At 36.9% G+C, this 6,996-nt stretch overlaps 1 pseudogene; it reads right to left on the reverse strand.

Moving 5' to 3' along the window:
- Nucleotides 1–5,777: 5,777 nt before the first annotated feature.
- Nucleotides 5,778–6,775, reverse strand: LOC109674746 (olfactory receptor 52Z1P-like; annotated as a pseudogene).
- Between the last annotated feature and the right edge of the window lie 221 nt (nt 6,776–6,996).

Raw genomic sequence — 6,996 nt, forward strand, 5'->3', positions numbered from 1 at the left:
CTTTAATCTCAACACTCAAAAAGTGAAAAGAGAAATCAAGATGGCAGAGAACTGATGGAACCCTGGATTCTTGACCTGGACGATTGCAAACAAATATTGCTGCTTTTTCTGCCAACCAAGATACTGCCAGAACATAGTGGCCACATAATATCCATTGATCAACCTGTAACCAACTTTTTATTTATTTATTCATTATTTATTTATTTTCTCATGTTGTGTTGGGTGTCAGCATATTGTAGCATTTACAAACGTTCTTACAATGTTAAACATATCACACTTGAATTCCCTCCCTCTGCTTCTTTCCCCAATCCTTCTATCCTGATTCCTGGAACAGTTTCTGACATGTATCATTTTTGCATTTACATACATGTATATATATTTGTTGCACCATATTCATCTTCCTATTCCTTTCCCAAAACCTCCTCTCTCCCACTGGTTCTATCTCCCTGCAGAACCTGTTCTACCCTCCTGTTCTCTGAGTTTGTAGAAGAAAAAACATAAAAGGTAAAAAACATGTTTTGCTAGTTAAGGTAAAGATAGCTACATAGGTAGTTTCCTTGTGTTGTTCCCATGCATATGTGTGTTACAACTCCAGTGGATTGGCCTTTTCCAGTCCTCTTTACTCCTCCTTGGTCCATTTTCCATGGTGGCCCTGGCCAGTGTAAAATTTCCATATTCATTCCTGTATAGTGAGCACATCAACCTCATTCATGTTTTTGGTTTCTTTCCCTTGCCCTGTCCCCCCTTTCACAGCCTCCCCTTAGTGTGACCCATGTCCAATAATATTGCTGCATTTGTTCAACTAACTTTTTAAAGCACTTAACAACCAGGTACAGGGTTGGGCTGTTGCTGTTGGCCCACAACTGGGAACAGCTGGGAGCAGGGTCAGATGGCCCTGGCCAATTTGCTGCTTTTTTCTTTTCTTTATTCTCTCTGTCTTAATTCCCTCCCATCTGGGCCAATAAAGCTCAAACACAATGCACAGAGCCACAAAAAGACACCTGCAATCATGTGGGATTTCCTGGGATTTCCTACCATAATACACACAGGCACAGAACCTCTATTTGTGGCCTGCCTTTACAGATCTCTCTCTGCCTTAGTGTGCCTGCAACTTCTCACCAACAAGCAATGAAGAGAACAACACAAAGAGACCTGTGAGCACCTGGGATACCAGGACTGCCAAAGACAAGCAGACACAAAATCTGTGTCTGCCTTCTGCCTGCACTGCCCTGTAGCTGAACACTTTTCAACAAAGTGAATCTACAAACCTGCCAGGCTTGCCCTGCAAGTGGAAGGGGTAAGTTACTTCTGAGACTCTGCCTGATCCAGAGGGTCCACTCCACTAAGGAGCGCTGGCTCAAATGCCCAGAGCTCAGTTCTCTACAGCTGTCAAATAGACAAGAGCAAGCCCCTATAAAATAAAAGCATCACAACTTCAACCTGAAATCAGAGGAGTGTCCAGAACATTCAAAGAACTGATATGTATTTTTCTTTATTTTTATTTTTTAAAAATTTACTTTTTTTAATTTTAACTTTTATTTTCATTTTTTTCCATTTTATGTTACCTACTTCCCTACACCATTCTGTCCTAACACTAACTCATTCTGCCCCATTTTGCTTTCTCTCCCCAAATTTTTCTTTCTCATCTCTTTCCATCTTCTCTCCCTTCCTTCCTCCTCACTATGTCAACCTCCTCAATACACACTACCCACTGAAGAGCCTATAATACCAGCTTTACATATTACCCCAACCTTCCTATCTCTCAGCAATCCCTGACAATGGCACCCTCTTCCACAATAGCTGAACTATACCTCAACACACACTAGGGACTTAGCACCCTAGAAACCCCATAACTCAAGTCCTTACCTGCCTGACCTCATCCATTTTCTTCCCCTTCCTTTGGTGCCAGTCTTTTTCAATATCTGATTATCCACCTCTATCTAAGAAAACGTTATCCCTCCAATCTCCACTGCTTATATATAGATAATATCACCAAAGGGCTCCCTGCACATTGGCCTGGCATTGAATAAGTGAATTTGTTATTGCTAATTAATACCGCCAAGTCACAGAACAGAAATAGCACAAAAACTTCCTAATGACTAAGCCAGTCATAGCACAGTAATTGAGTCAAGAGGAAGATATCAGGTAATTTAAATCCTGAAATAGTCACTCAGAAACATAGATGCACAGCACATCATAGAAGCATGGGAAGAAGAAGAAGGCAAGGAAACTCTTCCTCTCAATGGACAAACAATTTGATAGAGGATTTAGTTGGAAAGGAAGAAAATGAATACCCTGTTCCTGACCCTAAAAGAATGATGATAAATATGACCAGAGAGCACAATGATGTCCATGAGAAAATCTCTCAAAGAGGAAATTATGAATGAGATCATTGAGATAGTCATGGAGAAGCTACAACAGATAGTTAAACAGAATGTACAGGATGCACTCAAACAGTATCAAGACATCAGAAATAAAAAAATTGAGAAGAAATAGAAACAATTAAATGAGCTTAGAGAGGACTTCAACAAACTCCAAACTGAATCAAAGAAGACTGTAAAAAAAGAGGTTTATGAAATAAAGACAACAACACAAGATGTGAAAGAGGAATTTAACAAAGATATGCAAAACCTCAGAAGAAAGAATCAAACAGAAACACTGGAAATAAATGGTTTTTTAAATCAAATAAAAAAAAATACTGGGGAAAGCCACTCCAGCAGACTAGAACAAGTGGAAAACAGAATCTCGGGACTCAAAGGCAAAATAAATATTAAAGAAAAAAACAGAAGGATTCTTAGACAAAAGATCCAAACATGTGAAAGGAATATGCAAGAACTCAGAGACTCCATCAAAAGACCATGTGAATCATGGGTATCAAAGAAGGAGAAGAGATACAGGCCAAAGTAATATGAAATATATTCAACAAAATAAAAGCAGAAAATTTCCCTAATAACAAGAAATAGTTGTCCATTTAGGTATAGGGAGCCTCCAGTACAACAAACTGCCTTGACCAAAATAGAATGTCTCCATGGTATATTATTGTTAAAATATCCATCACAGAGAACAGAGAAAGAATATTGAAGGCTGTAAGAGAAAACAAAAAATGAATAGCATATAAAAGTGAATCCATCAAAATAACAGCAGACTTCTCAACAGAAACCTTAAAAGCAGGAGGCATGGAGCGAGGTTTCTTGAGCACTGAAAGAAAACAATTTCATTCCTGGATATTCTATCAGCAAAACTATCATTCAAAATAGATGGAAGAATAAAAGTCTTCCATGATAAATGGAAAATAAAACAATATATGACCACCCACCACCACTATAGGAGATTCTCAAAGAAATTCTACAGACAGAAGATGAAAACAAATATTACATGAAAGGATGGAAAGTTTTAAACTTCATGAAAAGAACAGAAAAGTGACAAGAGATTAGCATTGACTCCCTGGCTGCACCACACTCAAATCCTTAAACAACAAATACAGCTAAATACAGGAGTCACCACATACCCCTCAATACTAGCACTAAATGATAAGGGACTCAACACCCCCATCAAAAGATACCATTTGGCAAACTGGATTAAAAAGGAAGATCTTGGTGAACCTTCCTTGATGTTTACAAGAGTCACACATTATTGACAGAAACAAACACTGACTTAAATCTGATGGAACTGAGGATGTCTACAGAGTATTCCATCCTGCAACAGCACAATATACATTCTTCTCAGTAGGCCATGGAACTTTTTCCAAAATAGACCATATCTTAGGGCACAAAGCAAATCTCAACAGATGTAAGAAAATTGAAATAATTCCCTACATACTATCTGATCACAATGCAGTAAAACTAGAACTCAACAACAAAAGCAGCAGCAGAAAATACTTGAATAGTCGGAGGTTGAGCAACACATTGCTCAATGATCAGTGGGTCATAGAAGAAATAAGGCGGAACTCAAAAAGTTCCTGGAATGCAATGAAAATGAAAGCACAACCTATCAGATCCTATGGGACACAGAAAAGGCAGTCCTAAGAATAAAGTTTAAAGCCATGAGTACATCTATTAATAACACAGAAAGATCGCAAATAAACAACCTATTGCTACATCTCAAACTTCTAGAAAAACAAGAACAACTAAACCCAAAACAAGCAGAAGGAAAGAAATAATAAAAATAAGGGCTGAAATAAAAAAAAAAAACAAAGACCAAGAAAACTGCAAAATGGACAAAAGCCTTAAAGCATAAGATCTGAAACTGTAAAACTTAAGAAGAAAGCATGAGATGGAAAGGTCCACAGCATTGATTTAGACAAGGACATTTTGAATATGAACCTGAAAGCACACAAAAGTAACAATTGAATCCCTTTTCTTTGCACACTGTGCTTTCTGTCAAATGATTTCATTATGTCTGAGGTCACTTCAGGCAGAACAGGACCACAGGAGTAGCTTTATTCTTATGACTGTAGTCTTTCTGGATCAGCTTCCTGGGACAATTGCTATTCTTTTACCTAGATGAGGTATTCTTTGACTTTGTCTCACATTCTGATAACAATTATCCTGCTGCTCACTCATATGAAGTATTATTATTACTTCACCAAACTTGGCACCTTAGATTTTTAAAAATTTTCTCTTTATTAATTCTATGTGGAAGAGTCTGAAAATTTTACCTCAGCCCTTTCAGAACTTTCCAATTTTAGGTTGTGCATTAGTGTTTTGTTGTTGGGGAATCATTTTTAACTAGCTGAGTGTTTAGTGGCCAAAGTGACAGTAGAATCTGAAAATTCCTCTTATTTTCCTCTGCAGCAGTGACTCGGTGACTTTTTAAATTCCATAATAGTGGTATTTAAAATATAGAGACCACAGATTTTGTTCAAGTATGACACTTGATCTGACAGTAGGAGAAATTTGTCTTATACTCCTCATCTGCCAGGATTTCCCCTGTAAAATGCATATATTGTCACCACATTTAAGTATACTCAACCTCATGAAATTATTGTGATGAAACAAATTTCACAGAAGAATGCCTCAAGCATAATACAACTGTTTTCAAGTTAAACAAATTTAGTATAAAATTCAAATTTTTTAAATATACATCAAAATAGTGTTTAAAGTTCTATGTCTTCTCACTTCCTAACAAATCAAATAATTTAGAAAAGTGCATTTAAAACTTTTAAAAATTCTTCACAGTACATATGAAATAGATTCTGATAAAAAATAGCTATGATATGGTGCCTTCTGTTACTGTTTTACATATTTGCTGGTCAACATAGAAATATTTTATATTTTGACAGAAATTCAGACTGAGTATAAAAATGTTAAGACTCTACCCTCTTATTTCCTAAATCTACAAAGGAAAGGTCATTTTATTAGCCCTAAAATACAGTTATCTTCATGTATCCTTAACATAAGTTAAAATTCATGCTAATAAAACGTCATTGTTTTAAAGCATTATTGGTAGTAAAAATTAGTTGAATGAGTGGTTTTATTGAGATACTTCCGCAGAGGTATATAATATATTTTGATCAAAGTCATCCGCTCTATTATACACTCTTTAAAGCTCATTATTTTAATGGGGTTTTTTTCTCAAAAATCTTTCAGTACACTAAGCTACTCCAGTGAAAACTTTTGCAGATATTATCATTTTAAATGTGTTTAAAGTGTTTTGTTAATTTCATTTATTCTTGTTCCTCACTTGAAACAGACTTTTAAAGAGAAAGAGATAGACGTGGAGAGAGAAAGAAAGTTTTATTTAGAAATACACAATATTTAGAATTATCTCTCATTTTATCAGCATGCACTCATAGGAGAAAAGAGCAAAATGACTTGATCTTTAATTTGTTTGGTCTTAACCCCATAAATGATAAGGTTGATCATAGGAGGCACCACCACATACAGCTTGGTCACTAAAATGTATATATGACGAGGGATGGTTTTTCCCCCAAAGAGATGTGCAAAAAATGAAAAGAATGTTGGAGTATAAAACATAAGGATGACACAGATATGGGAACCTCAAGTATTAAGGGCTTTCTATCTGGAAGCCCAGGAAGGTATCTGAAAAACTGTGCAAAGTATCATTGTGTAGGACAAAATGATGAACTATAGAAATGATCCCTGAAAATATAGTCTTTGTGGGACTAAATGATGAATATTACATCCAGTCCTGTAGAAAGTAGGGTCACAATCAGACCAGATATAATGTTGACATGATATTGTCACATGCCAACCTGGCAATGCCCATGTACTCACAGTAGGAATGGGGATGAGGTTTTTCCCACAATACAGAAGTCAATACACCAGGAGGATGAAGGCAAACCAGATGAAAAAGCTCCTGACCACTGCTGCTATCCCAATCTTCCCAATGACTGAGGAGGTGAGGACTGTTGTGTATCTTGGTGGGTAACAGATGGCTACATAACAGTCAAATGCCATGGCAAGGAGAATGGCAGATTCTGCCACAAAGATGAAATGTATGAAGAACATTTGGGACACACAGCCACCAAAGAATATATCTGTGGAATTGAACCAGAAGATGGACAGCACCTTGGGTGCTGTGGCTGTGGAGAGCAGTCATCTGCGAAGGCCAGCATGAAAAGAAAGAGATTCATGGGCACATGGAGACTGCGCTCAGTCACAATCAGGAGAATAAGGAAGATGTTGCCTATGACAGTCACAATGTACATAGTGCAAATAGGAATGCATATCCAGATATACAAATCTTCCAGACCTGGGATTCCAGTCAGAACATATCACACATCTTGGGGACTGGTGTGATTATGAAAAGAAGGGACCTTTCCATAATCTAAGCCTACTACCCTTTATGAAGACCACAACGATGAGGATTCAGGAGCACCACCGAGGCTGAAGGAGATTTGATAGTAAGATTTCCCTATGTGAAACAATGACATGATGGGAAAATGTACATAAATTACACTTCTTCTATCAAAGAAGTAGTGCTCGCATCTCAAAAAAGTAGTTAACATTAAATAACTTTTTAATATATATCCTA

Source organism: Castor canadensis, chromosome 1, assembly GCF_047511655.1.
Source record: "Castor canadensis chromosome 1, mCasCan1.hap1v2, whole genome shotgun sequence".
Taxonomy (NCBI): domain Eukaryota; kingdom Metazoa; phylum Chordata; class Mammalia; order Rodentia; family Castoridae; genus Castor; species Castor canadensis.